This window comes from Cyprinus carpio, chromosome B19, assembly GCF_018340385.1.
Source record: "Cyprinus carpio isolate SPL01 chromosome B19, ASM1834038v1, whole genome shotgun sequence".
Lineage (NCBI taxonomy): Eukaryota > Metazoa > Chordata > Actinopteri > Cypriniformes > Cyprinidae > Cyprinus > Cyprinus carpio.
In genome coordinates this window covers 4,136,464-4,152,091 of record NC_056615.1, presented here as the reverse complement: position 1 = coordinate 4,152,091, position 15,628 = coordinate 4,136,464, and the positions used below count along the sequence as shown (strand labels likewise).

At 36.5% G+C, this 15,628-nt stretch overlaps 1 protein-coding gene across 1 annotated transcript in view; it reads right to left on the bottom strand.

Annotated features, from left to right (window-relative positions):
- Nucleotides 1-8,069, bottom strand: part of LOC109092045 (protein 4.1-like) — a 68,671-nt gene extending 60,602 nt beyond the window's left edge. The window contains 1 exon segment of the mRNA XM_042745689.1: nucleotides 7,913-8,069. The gene's annotated coding sequence lies outside the window, so the exon portion shown is untranslated.
- Between the last annotated feature and the right edge of the window lie 7,559 nt (nucleotides 8,070-15,628).

Genomic DNA, 15,628 nt, shown 5'->3' with positions numbered 1-15,628 from the left:
AACATTTGGTTTTTGACCACTGAAAAGTGCACCAGTTTACTCCTGTAGTCACATTTAAATCCCAGTATACCTGGAAATGAACAATATAAGGCCTTAAAAGTTAAGATACCAAAACGAAACTTTGTTAAGAATCAGAATCTAAAAGGATTTTATGATATATTTAATACTTCTTGAGTTACAGCCATGCATTGCAAACTTCAGGGAAAACTGAAAGTGTTTTTCTAATTTTTGAATTGTCTCCATTGGCATATAATGCAACAAAGAATGCTAAAGTCAACAGATTTTACTAAAAGACCCAATGCTGCCATCTTTCTAAAGTCATTTTTAGCCACATGTAATCTGACTCCAAATCTGGATTACTCACTAAATATATATCCATGACATTTAATATTTTGATTTTCTTCTTCATTTGTGTATACCTTTCAACAGAAAAATATCAGAACAACAATTTTACTTGTTGGGTTGACCCGGAATGACACTATAATTTTATTTGAGATGAACAGGGTAAATAAAGTGGCTAGAGTCTGTCTGTGTGTAATGTGACAACAACATTATTGTGGTTTCTGTCAGGTGAACACAACTGTGGGTGCTGAATAACTTGCTTGATAATGATGGGAGTGATCTAGTTTTGTTTTGCGTCAGCTCCTGATTTGAGACCAGCAGGTGCAGAGCCCGTTTTCCCGTCCCAGAACTGTCTTGTAATCTGTGCTGTGTCTGTGGGAAAGGGCTATCATTCGGTTCATCTCATTTTTCTGGCCCGGAGAAACAGGTGACCAAAGGGTGTATGGATGTCTGGAAGCTTCCTGTGACATAATTTGTCCCATCTGCCATTACAGCAAACAAACATGAGCCTCTTTTCCCCACAGGCCATCCAATATCTCAACCAAATCAACGTCATCCTTTCTACAGGCGCTGTCACACTGCTAATATCCTGTTCACTGCCAGTATGAGGCCTGTCTACATGCATTTGTGTTTTACAATGCTTTTGTAGGGCCGCTATTAATGGTGCGGGGTGGAGGAAGGAGGGGCCGAGGGCGTGACGGCACGGATTTACTGAGACAATGACTGAAACAAACACACCGAACTGAGACAGAGACGCATCAGACATGCTGAAGTCCTGAACACTGCCTGATCATCAGACAACAACACCAACACTGAGTTCATCAGGACATCAGTCAGCCACAAAACAAAAACTACAACTGGTAAATTTTCAAAACTGATTTCACAAAAGATCAAAAGAGCACTTTTTCAAACATTTCAGCGTATTTACAATTCTGTAAGTACAATACACACAATCACAAAATATCCTCTTCACTACACAAAATAAGTGTTTCATCTATAAAAATGTTTCATTCACAGTAACTGCCTTTCATAAAGCTTTTACCATCAAACTTTTCGTTTGCATGTCTTTCTCATTCAGTTTAATACGTTTGTCTATTATTGAATCTAACTCGTCTTAATTGTTAATCAGTGAATCATTTGGAGCATCTATAGATAGAGATTCAATAGATATAGTTAATAAAGAACTTGTTTGCAATTTAGGGATAACCACTTATTTGTAAGTGTGTGTGTGGTTCAGGTAAACCCTACGGGAGCAAAATGTCCCCATAAAGATAGCAATATCTGAAATCCTTGTCCTTGTTGGAGACTTTTTTTTTAATAAAGAAAAAATGTAAGGGGTAGGTTTAGGAGTAGGGTTAGTGTAGGGGGATACAGTTTGTACAGTATAAAACCCATTACTCCTATGGAATGTGACCATAATACTCTGTTCTAGCACCAAGCCTTATGGCCATGTCAAACCTTCATCCCACCTTTTGATACAGTAACACACTGTATAAATACTTTGACAAACATTTTGGATTTTATGTGAGTTACGCGAGCTTGGTAATGTAAGTGTATTTTCTAACATGACAGTTATTGCCTGTATTACTGTAATTATTTCAGCAACAAAGGTGATCTGAAACATGAATCTTGCATTGTTTGCTCTTGAAGGAACTGATTGTTAAAAGTATTAAATTGAAAGAAGATCACAATGTTGTGTTTTGGTGATTAAATCAATTGTTCTCAACATGTATTACAATAATCTTATATTTTGAAACAATGATTGAGTGGATGAAAATATGTGTAACTCTAACGAAAGTCGTGTTACAAGTGTGATTAGTTTGGATTTTTTGTACTCAGAGTTTTGAAAATATACACCTTACTTGTGAAAAGAGTAGGCTACCAAAGTGAATAAAAAAAAATACAAAGTAAAATATTTCACACATTTAAATAAAAATGTAGTAAAATAATGAATGTTACTCCATTGCTATACTGTATGAAGTCTTTCTCTGCAGTTAAATAAATATTGACAAAAGTAATAAAATAAACATTGACAGAAAAAATGTGGCAGTAAATGTCATAAAAATAGATAGATAGATAGATAGATAGATAGATAGATAGATAGATAGATAGATAGATAGATAGATAGATAGATAGATAGGTAAATAAATAAATAATAGACAGAAAATATTGAAATTTAATTAAACAAATAAATAAATAATAAATGTTTGTAAGATTTAATCAGCATATTTAAATAAACATTTAGTAACAAAATAATGACTATTACTCCACTGTTCCACTGTACGAACACTCACTCTATAAATAAATTCATATTTTTGTTTTGATAATAGTAAATAAAATACATGTTCAACAGAATAGTAAATGACTATTAAGAATACTCCACTGTACAAACTCTCTGTAGATCTGCTTTTGTTTGGATCCTCTGGCCGCTAATACCACTGCATTTACACTAATCCACTTTCTATAGTCCCCTCCCCCTCCACACACACACACACACACACACACACAAAACATCATCCTCGACACTACCCACACACAACATCATCCCTTTACAGTTCACCTAAATGCACAGGTACACACACACACACACACTCCATCATCCTCTTGTGCATCAATTGAAGATACACACACACAGACACACACACACACACATCCAATTATATCTCACTGCAACACTTACAGTGTATTACAGTCGACTGTGCTCATCAGGCAACACTCACGTCCACAACAACACATCTGTGTATAGTTGCTGAAGCTATCTTCCTTATCTTACACACACACACACACACACACACACACACACACACAGACAGGTGTGATATGTGAGACCCTTCGCCTCTGACCTGTCCCGACACCCTTCATAAAGGAACACACTCAAATTATTGACTCAGATCATAATCAGTCCCACAAGAACAAAGATCAGATTACACTGACACATCAATACTCTTTATCTTCACACACTTATCTTCAAACTAGTCCTGCTTTTTTCTGGAAGAGAAATGGGTTGGGCTGTATAGCTAAAATAAAATATACATCAATATTCTTTAAACTTTTGTTTGTATTTAATACCATCACATTTCTTTTACTCAACCCAGTAGCACATCAGTCTTATCAGTCTGTCTTATGGGTCTATTACACTCAGAAAAAAAATAAACAAAATATAAAACTATTTCAAAAACCACCCAAATAGTAAAAACATTTACCACTTATTTACTAATATTTAATTGTAAAAAATGCACCCCTTTAGGAGTAAATAAGGTACAAAGGTGTCCCTTTAGAAAAGGTATCGCCCATTTATTTTTTTGGTTGTTTTTTTGTGTGCAGAACTAATGCTGATGACTTGACAAAGCACTGTTTTAATAATCATCAAGTTCAGTATGTTTATTCAGTAGTACAGCGTCACTGTAATTAATTAAAACACAGCATCATTAAACATCTAGACTATATTTGTTATTTATTTACAAACATCAAAGCTAATTAGGGGATTTATGTGGAAATGTTCCAGGAAGCACAGATCGGTTTTTCAAAAACAAGATGTGTAAAAGCAGAAGTATATTAGCATACTATATTATACATTCAGAGAGCAGACTCACACGTCTCAGTCCAGCGCACTGATGCTGTAGTCCATCAGGACTCAATAATAAGGACGGCCTGATGGCTTCTGGCCAGCTGACCAAACTCACACTTGCTCTTCTGGACCATCTCTGCCCAGTGACACTATAGTCTATACCTTGTCATCCAAACTTAAAAATGAGAAAATAAAAATCTTTTTTACATCTATAAACAATCTATAAACTGGAAGCTACTGGAAGCCAAGACAAATTCCTGACCTGGTGAGTGTAAACACACTTGGCAATAACGCTTTCTAATTCTGAATAAAGCCCTTTCTAAACATCTTTTTCCAACAGTTCCAAGCAAAATAATTTTAGACTGCACCCAACAAGAGTATTTCTAGCTGGTTAAACGATTTGGCATAATTAGAAAATGCATATTCGCTATTAAAATCTCCATGATTTTTTTTTTTTTTTAGGATTGAGAAAGGAAGGTGAGGACACTGAGAGTGAACTGAGAGTGCTGGAAATCTCTGGTTAAATCCACAGGAATAACAGCTACTGCTCTGGAATGCTGCTCTGTGATTGGCTGGCAGGAGCAAGAGCTGCTGATTGGGCATAAAAACGGGAAGCGGGAACCCCACAGGAGCAGGTGTGACAGTACACCCAACACAAACACATTCACGCCAGCAGCCACACAAAACTCACACTTCCACTTCAGTACTGAGTGCTATGAACAAAATCACAAATTCATATACACGTGTGAACAACACAAACTCATAGTATTGCATCAGATCATTTGAAATTTAGTGCAAAAGTCTTGTTTTTGGCTTGACAGCCCCAGTCCCCATTCACTTTCATTGAATAGAAAAGAGCAACGTGAACATTCTCCCAAATATCTGATGTTGTGTTCATTTAATATGAGCATATCTTTCATCTTTAAGTTGAACAATTCCTTTAAAACACATATGCATACAATTTGGCTCTTGATTGGATGGATGCGCAACAAAAATCCCTTCCTCTGGGTGCATCATCTCACATTTGTTTCTGTTGTGTTTACCTCCAATTACCCCTAGCACTGATGCCACATCACCAGAGGCACTGTAGGGTTTCGGTGACAGTAAACGATGGGAAGACAGAGTAAACGGAGTTGTGGAAAGCCTAAGTGCTGTATGCAGAAAGTGAGCTTAAGACTGGAAAGCAGCTTTAAAATTAATCGGGGTCCTGTGTGGGATTAGACAGAAACACTCTCTCTCTCTCTCTCTCTCTCTCTCTCTCTCTCGCTCTCTCGCTCTCTCTCTCTCTCTCTCTCTCTCTCTAATGTAGGGAGAACAAGCATCTGGATGTCACTGTCAGTTGTTCTTGCTCTCACTGTCATGTTGGTCTGCATCTTTAGACACCCGGTTTCCGCTCACCCTGGGCTCAAGAACAGAAGCCAGCTGTGAATGACCCAGAAAACTCTTGCCTGAGCAATCTCGATTTACATAGACAACAGAAACGTGGAACAGGGAGGGAGACAGTATATGTTTTGACCATTAAAGCTTAAGTATTTTTTTTTTTTTTTTGATGTTAAAATCCTTTTTCATATTCCAGTTTGATGCGCTGAGACTATAAGTAAGCTATTAGCAGGCTGACTTCATGAATACATTTACATACTCTTTAAAACTTTCAGTTGAACTAATTCACCTTTTTAAAATATATTTTTAAAGTAAATGTCTTAATGAAACCAACCTACTGTAGATAACGTGACTGGATCATTAATTGAACATTAACTGTGCTTGCTCCAAGTTAATGTGCAGAGTTAAGTGTATTTAATCCAATACAATAAACAAATAAATAAATAAATTCTGGCCAAAAAACGCATTTCAAATATATGATAAATATACTTTGTAAATAACACTGCTTACGAAAATACATTTTTCAAATTTAAAATATCTTGTAAAATGCTAAAAAAATATATATTACAAAATCTCTCTCTCTCTCTCTCTCTCTCTCTCTATATATATATATATATATATATATATATATATGTATATATATATATATATATATATATATATATATATATATATATATATATATATATATATATATATATAAATATATATTTTTTTTTTTTTTTATGATTATAATTCACAAGCAAACCTAAGCAACTAGATCACATTCTGATCAATCACTCTCATATTTTCTTAAAAGTAATTATCTAGTTGTTTTTAGAATTCCATTTGGTGCCACTAATGGTGCCAAAATTGCACACTTTACCTTTTGACCGCCTCTAGATTTGATACACAAGCGTCCGATAAACCAAATTAAGATGCCAATTTTCAGCAAACCACTGATGAACAGACCAAATATGACCAAATTAACAAAATTGAGAGATTCCTCTTGAGACAACCAAACACAAACACACTCACACACAAAAACACACACACACAAACACACACACGCCCTCAAACACACAAACGCACACACAAACAAAAACAAACACACACACACACACACACACACACACACACACACACACACACACACACAGGGGCTCAGGAGGATGAAATCAAACCAATCAATGACCACACGGTCACACAGGCCACCACAGTGCACCTGATCTCCATGGACATGAAACAGATGGGGGCGGTCGCTCGAGACGGCGGGGACAAAACAGACAGACAAACAGGAAGACACGATGCAAAAGCAGAAAGAGAGGGAAAAAAGAACTACCAAAAAACATTTAACAAAAGAAGAAACTTGAAAATTCAAGAAACTTGAATTATGAGAACAAAATGTTACTTAACAGATCAATGAGAAACAGAAAGCATAACAGAACCATTTAAATGGCAATAACACCCAGGGCCCCAAACAATAACTATTAACACTCCAGGTGGGGTGAGCTCTCACAACTCATAATTCTACAAAGAATTTCTAATTTCAGCATAAACACACAAACCCTGATGAACCCTGATAGTGCGTTAAACCTCCTTCTGATCTGAAATGCATCATGTGCAGAAGTTGTTGGGCTATCAAGTACAAATAAATACCAGAAAGACCTTAAGTAACCTTAATCTGTTTGTGCTATAAACAGACATACTCCTGAGTGCTTCTGCTGCACAACAGAACGATAGCAAAGAGCATGCAAACAACATGCACATTCAGAAAATCACACGAGACAACTCTGTTTTCCATCAAAAGGAAAAGGCGCTTTTTTATTACACATGGCCTCTGGGTTTGAAATGCAATGCAAAGTCTCCAGGTGATTAGTTGACTTCAAAACTCTGGGAGACTGATGATGCAAAAGGTCATCTGTCATTATTGGTGCAGCCACATTTATTCTGTAGTATTAAATAATACTGAAAAAAAAACAAGTTGATTTGGATGCCACCTTTGAAGCACGTTTCACCTGACAAAATATGTTACAGCGAACAAAGAAAGAAAGATAAAGAACAAAGAGCGCCTTTAATTTGATGTTAGATCAAATAATTAGCTATATACCCCTATCAAAACCGTATTATGCACAACAAGCTTTAGTAATAAACACTGAAATAGCAATACAACATTGTTTACTGTAAATACACCTGTCTGAAGTAAACATGCGCTTTATTCTCACAGCCTCACGGGACAATATCAAAACAAAACGACCCAGCGGACACAAAACTGCACAGAAATTAAACATTTCGCGACTAATTTGATATATTTAAAAGCAAAGCGCTTAAAAATTAACACATTTGGCTGTACTGAGTGTTATTAACCATTAAATCGATTTGAGATGCGAACAGAGTGCCGAAACAACACAATAAATCCGAGCGCTCGTTAAACGACTGTAACTTCAAGGCTTTTGTAGTTTTTTAGACAGCTGTCCATCAAAAAGCATTGATATTGAGGGTCATAATGTATGAGCAGGTGCAAGTGAATGAAATGTCTGAAAATGGCGCCGAATGTGAAAAAAACAAAAACAAATGTCAACAGATTCCCGTCCTCGCGAGCATCACACAATACATAATCCAGCAGCAAGACTGCCCTCTTACCTTTCCCTTTAACTCATCAACGAGTAGAAATAATCCACTACAGGATACCCAGAAACCGCTTTCCCTCGGATTTCACACAATAAGCGAGCCCATGTACAAAATTATCCAAGCTTTTTTAAAACGGTGTTTAGATTCTAGTAAAAAGGGGGGGCTAGCTATGCAATGAGCCGAGCGTATTTGGAAAGGCGACCAATGGGAGACGAGCAGAGGTAGGAATGAGCCAATCAGACGCGCGATCACTGCGCTTCGGTCCCTGCGCGAAGGCTGTAGCAGCATCGTAACCAAGGAGACTTCGGAATCAACCGGATTCGTCGTGTAACTGTTTCGTTTCAGATGCTACTTTGTTTCCGGAACAGGTATAACTGACTGAAAAACAAACAGCTTTTTATCAGCTTCCTAACCCCCAAATAAAATAAAAGACACAAATTTCAGGAGGAAAGTGTTATCAGACGCAGCTGGATTCATTTCATCATTTCACTTTAGTAACATCCGATAAAGGTTTTGCTGTTTTAGTGGAAAAATCTCCACCTTCTCTAAATTATTTAATTTAATTTAATTTAATTCATTCATTCATTCATTTGTTTGTTTTTTTGTTTTTTTATTTCATTGTATTGTATTTTTTATGTATTTTTTGTGTCCATTTTATTTTATTACAATTTCTTTTAAAGAAAAAAAAAATCTCAGATATAAACTGCATGATTCAGGTTCAGTTATGAGGTGTCTCCTGCCATTAATGGACATCTGATGTCTCCATTGGATTGTAGTAAATCTCAGTGTTTTGTCAAACCACACAATAATTATGACTGGAGGGTTGGGTGTGTTCCCTCTGCCCTCAAAATATGCCATCATCCATCACCACTAGTAAATAATGCATGATGGTGCCGCCCTAGCGACACTGCACAAACAAAAAGTGCATGTGCATTTTTATCTGACACATTTATTTGTTCTGGTGTGGAAGTAAATTCTAAGCATTCAGCAAACAGTCTTAAAAATAAAGGTTCTTTAGTGGTATTAACGCTTCCATGAAGAACCTTTAACATCCATGGAATTTTTAGAATATTAAAATCTTCTTTACACAAAAACATTCTTTTTAGAACGGTTCACTGAAAGGTTCTTTGGGGATCCAAAAACTGGATCACTGAGAAAACCCACTTTTGGAACTTTTCTTTTTATGAGTACAGAAAAATAAATAAATAAATAAACTTAAAACATAGAAATATTAATGGTTTAAAAACATGAGAGACCTCTAGGGACATCATAAAGCGTTGTCCTTTTTTTTTCTTTTTTTTTTTTGAAAACATAACTGTATCTTTTATAAGAGGCTGGTTTGATTGGTAATTAATAGTATATGGATCTCTGTCTGTCACATTCTGATCTCCTGTGGTTTCCCACATCAGGAGAATTGACCCCTCCCTTCACTAATTTAAAGGGCATGTGCTTTGCCATACATCTGCTAAAACAAAATGACAGCACCAAGCAGACAGTCACAGTCCCCAGAGATGGGCACGACAGAGGGGAGACAGACACACCCCACCCCGTCCTTCCAGAACCTTCTGCATCTCCTCCCTGCCCCCAGATCTTCTCCATTTACATCTGTGCTAGTGGCACCAGCTGGGCACCAAAACCCTAATTACTGCTCTGTCAAGCACCGCATCTCTAACCTGACAGGCCATAGAAGACGTCCTACCAGAGCAGTCATGTCAGACGCACTCACGCTGACATGGGCCAGAGATCTGGGGGATCGTTAGTGCAGTCAAAAATCATCCGCACAATGGCTGTGTTTCAAACACAACCCAGAGCATCTCAGGATGTCTAGAGACTTCAGACAAAGCATTACGTTTAAAAATAGTAATGAAGATAAACACTACCATCACTGACATGATAGTACACGCAGGACCAGTCAGATACAGATTTTGCTGTTGTTGTTCAAGGAAAGTCTATTACACTCACCAAGGATGCATTTATTTGATCAAAATAAATGAATAAATCACAGTCTTCAGTGTCACATGATCCTTCAGAAATCATTCTAATACGCTGATTTGCTGATCGTTTATTATTGGTGCTATACTCTAAACTATACTCTAAATGCTGAAAACAGCTGCTTAATAAACAGAAAATTCAATGAACAACATTTGTTTGAAATAGAAATCTTCTGTAATTATAAATGGCGTTACTGTCAGTTTTGATCAATTCAGTCTGTTCTCGTTGAATAAAAGTATTTTTTTTTTTTTATGTTTGATTGCAACACTGACAACATTAATCTACATTGATAATAATCTGAAATGTTTCTTGAGGAGCAAATCTGTATATTAGAATGATTTCTGAAGGATCATGTGACTCTGAAGACTGGAGGAATGATGCTGAATATTCAGCTTTTTTCACACAATATATTTTACAGTATTGCAGCTAATGTATTTTCACAGCTTTGGAAATTGCAGCCTTGGTTGGCATAAGGGCCTTATTAAAAAATAAAAAATAAATTACAAAAATTATTACTATGATTTATTAACTGGCAGTGTAAGTATGAGGCAATGAGGCAAGATACAATTAGTAACAGTAAGACAGCAAATGAAATATACAGTTTAACAGCTGGGCAAAATAAAATAAAATTAAATTAAATTAAATAATAAAATAAAATACATTTAATACAGACAAATATTTTATGTATTAAATGTCATATTATATATATATATATATATAGATATATAATATATATATATATATATATATATATTAGTGCTGTCAAATGATTAATCATGATTAATCGCATCCAAAATAAAAGTATTTGTTTATGTCATCTTTTTTGTTTTGTTTTGTTTACATATACTTTTATGTTGTTGTTAAAAAAGGCTGATGTGATGAAGGCATCCACTGTACTTTGCTCTCTTCCTCTGGGTGTTTTTGAATTTCACTGTTTGCTCCTGGGATGAATATTTTTGGTTTGTTTTTTTTTGCTGTTTGGCATGTTGTTAATCCAGAGCTCAAGCCAGTGGCCACCTGTTCCTCCATTTCCTCATCTGACTCTCTGCTGACATCTGCTGACAGCGTGTAGAACCACATGAGTGCTAATATGTAAAAATAAATAATATTTTCATATATTTATATATATATATATATATATATATATATATATATATATATATATATATATATATACAGGTCCTTCTCAAAAAATTAGCATATTGTGAAAAAGTTAATTATTTTCCATAATGTAATGATAAAAATTAAACTTTCATATATTTTAGATTCATTGCACACCAACTGAAATATTTCAGGTCTTTTATTGTTTTAATACTGATGATTTTGGCATACAGCTCATGAAAACCCAAAATTCCTATCTCAAAAAAATTAGCATATCATGAAAAGGTTCTCTAAACGAGCTATTAACCTAATCATCTGAATCAACTAATTAACTCTAAACACCTGCAAAAGATTCCTGAGGCTTTTAAAAACTCCCAGCCTGGTTCATTTACTCAAAACCGCAATCATGAGTAAGACTGCGACCTGACTGCTGTCCAGAAGGCCATCATTGACACCCTCAAGCGAGAGGGTAAGACACAGAAAGAAATTCCTGAACGAATAGGCTGTTCCCAGAGTGCTGTATCAAGGCACCTCAGTGAGAAGTCTGTGGGAAAGAAAAAAGTGTGGCAAAAAAACGCTGCACAACGAGAAGAGGTGACCGGACCCTGAGGAAGATTGTGGAGAAGGACCCGATTCCAGACCTTGGGGGACCGACCTGCGGAAGCAGTGGACTGGAGTCTGGAGTAGAAACATCCAGAGCCACCGTGCACAGGCGTGTGCTTTTGAACCAGAAACAGCGGCAGAAGCGCCTGACCTGGGCTACAGAGAAGCAGCACTGGACTGTTGCTCAGTGGTCCAAAGTACTTTTTTCGGATGAAAAGCAAATTTTTCACTGCATGTCATTCGGAAATCAAGGTGCCAGAGTCCTGGAGGAAGACTGGGGAGAAGGAAAATGCCAAAATGCCTGAAGTCCAGTGTCAAGTACCCACAGTCAGTGATGGTCTGGGGTGCCATGTCAGCTGCTGGTGTTGGTCCACTGTGTTTTATCAAGGGCAGGGTCAATGCAGCTAGCTATCAGCGAGATTTTGGAGCACTTCATGCTTCCATCTGCTAAAAAGCTTTATGGAGATGAAGATTTCGTTTTTCAGCACGACCTAGCACCTGCTCACAGTGCCAAAACCACTGGTAAATGGTTTACTGACCATGGTATTACTGTGCTCAATTGGCCTCCTGCCAACTCTCCTGACCTGAACCCCATAGAGAATCTGTGGGATATTGTGAAGAGAAAGTTGAGAGACGCAAGACCCCAACCCTCTGGATGAGCTTAAGGCCGCTATCGAAGCATCCTGGCCTCCATAACACCTCAGCAGTGCCACAGGCTGATTGCCTCCATGCCACGCCGCATTGAAGCAGTCATTTCTTGCAAAAGGATTCCACGACCAAGTATTGAGTGCATAACTGAAACATAATTATTTGAAGGTTGACTTTTTTTGTATTAAAAACACTTTTCTTTTATTGGTCGAATGAAATATGCTAATTTTTTTGAGATAGGAATTTTGGGTTTTCATGAGCTGTATGCCAAAATCATCAGTATTAAAACAATAAAAGACCTGAAATATTTCAGTTGGTGTGCAATGAATCTAAAATATATGAAAGTTTAATTTTTATCATTACATTATGGAAAATAATGAACTTTTTCACAATATGCTAATTTTTTGAGAAGGACCTGTATATATTATAAAAATACATGAATTAACCTGTTGTGAGGTTTTATAATAGTTTACAACTGCAACTAGATATTCATAAGAGGAATTTACAGTATTTTTACAGTAACTTCATCTCTAAAGCCTTAAATCCATTTTATTCAAATATAAATAAATAAAATGAATGAATGAATGAATTGTATAGGCATTTCTGGAAGCTGTTTCCTAAGCATGGTTTTGTAAAAGATCTCTTTGCACTCTGTTTATCTGTCAGTTGTTCCCATTCCCCACCATCTGTCAGTGTCTGAACCCTGTGATGTGTCTCTTCATCAGCCTGAGGTTTTGTGTTTCAGGTCTCATCTCTGACAGCACAGATACACTGATCTGATTCAATCTGTCTGTCTCTAGATATTTGTACTTTCTCAATCACTGTTTTAAAAAAAAATTTGGATTTTCTTTACCAAATCTTACACTTAACAGCCAAAATTATGAAATCAGTGAAGTAGAGAGCATACATTTCTGCTTTCATGCTGCTTTACACACTCTGTATTTAGCGTAGGGAAGACTGATACCTCACTGCAGTAAACGAATGTGAGTTCACTGATGGAAGCATACTGTGACCTGCAGCAATGAAAGACTGGGTTTTGTTCTGCTGAGCTTTGCAGATCTCAATATAAAGATTAGAAGTAAAATGACAGACTCACCACAAATCACACCGGATCGTTTCCAACGACATCAGCAGCCAATACAGGACGATCCAGTTCAGATGTGAAAACAGAAATAAGAGAAGCAGAGAAAACATATCAGACATACATTTGAAGACAGATATAATGTATACTGTAAGAATACTTAGTTTATTTTATTATTACTATCATTATTTATCTGCCACTTTGTAAAAATTGGCATGGCATCTCATTCCAAAAAATAACAAATAAATAGCCTAAATAATAATAAAAATTAAACATTTGGAAGAATATATATATAGACCCAGGCAACTTTGACAGTTCTTTCTACCTCAGCAGACTGGAAAAATATAGGAGACAGAAAAGAGCGGGTGAAAATATGAGCACGCTCTCTAAAAATACTTTCTCTTGTTCTTATCACTCACTAGTAATGTTCAATATTTAATGTTGCCCAGAATGAAACCAAACTCCCATTAAGCTGGAGACAGGTGCCTCGTGTTTCATTATCCTGATGCTGCTTTTCTCCACAGCCTTTCTTGCTCCCGTGAATTACATTTCCAAAAGATAATGGGCATGAACATGACTTGATCACAAGAGGACGGTATGGATACAAAGTCAAAGGTTTTTTGAGAAAAATAACTCATCTTAAACTCTGCTCCTCACACAAAGCTACTGTATGACTTCAGAGGACTTTTATTATAGTACACTAAACTCATTGACTATTCCATGATCTTTGTGTGTTGAAAATACTGCTAAACACTTTCAAATGTGAAGTGATGATTACAGAGGTGCCTTTAATGCACAGGGAAAATCCATGCTTGGACAACCTGAGAATACAGAGACAAGATGTCATTACATTAAGATTCAACCACAATCATTAAGATAAAAATGGTCCTTGTTGTGTTGAGAGTTACACATAAACAGTGAAAGTCTATGGTGAGCATGAAATCTATGGTTTTTATTGTGTTTTTATTTTAAGTGGTAAAATAAAACAAAATGACAAGCATGCCAGTACAGCTTAAAATGTATAAATGGAATATTTCTTTAACCTTATTCCAAACAAACAAAGATGAGTTTGTATCCACTTTCTGACACTGGTGAGTGGTGATAAACATGCAATAGTCTGCAATTACTGCTTAAAGTATTATATAACATCAGTGAAAGCATTCAGCTCAGAGCCAGGGCAGATATCCCTTGTGAAAATGAAGTATGCTTAGTTGAATGAGCACTTGTAGAATACTTTGAATCATGAAAGTGTATTTTTTATTTTTATTTTATTTTGTAGATAATACAATTTTAACAAAATAAAAGGCCACTTGAGTAAACTTAAAGAGAGTTTACTGTCAAGACTGTTTCTTAACATGCTAAGTAGACTTTTAAAAATGTACTTTGAAATAATGTCAGTTTTACTTTTACTAAATGTACTAAATTGCAGCTTCATCATTACAAATGTGTATTTACATACTATTTAAATACATGATGTACAAGTTTCAGCAGAAATGACATGTATTTTAGTTCATCATAAATACTCGTCAGTATTCAGCAGTACACTTCAATAATGACAATAGAATAATTATGAAATTACATGTAAAGATGAACTTAAGTCCTACTTAAGTGGCAAAAATATTACTCCTCAACTACAAGTTTCAACTAATTGCACTGAACATAAATTTACACTCTAAAAGTCATAAAAATCTTATTTTGTTCCAAAGGAGAAAAAAGTCTAACGCTAAACATCTCGTGCAGAGCGCTGTCATCTGAAGATGGTCCTCGAGTGAATTTCGCCGCCTTTGTGGAGTGGACAATGGTTGAGAAATGGATCTCCATTCCACTCCCGACCCAGTGCCGAGGCCACCTTCTCCCCGACACGCAGAGCACATGCCCGAGCCCACCACTGATGGAGAGCCGGTGTTGTGCCGAATTCTTCACCCCTGCCAGATTCTGCATCCCCTTGTTGAAGTCACTACCTGATTGCCTAATCCCAACCCCACCCCTAATCCTAACCCCTCCCCCACACCTAAGCATTCATTGAATCAGTTGTGATATTGATGAGGGGGGAAGGAGAAGAACAACTCAAATAAAACGAAGCCCGCCGCGACTGACGAGCCATCGCCACAACAGTGCTGAGGATCAACGCGGAGCCCGGAGCAGCTAGTGACGTCTGCAAAGTGTGAGAGCCGGTGTCGTCTGCCGAAAACTGATTGCCGTCTGTAATCACTTTCTGGCAAGTGTAAAACTGCATTTTATGGGTTTAATTGACCATTTAAAGGCATTTCAACAGGTAAAAAGGACTGCATGAGATATATACA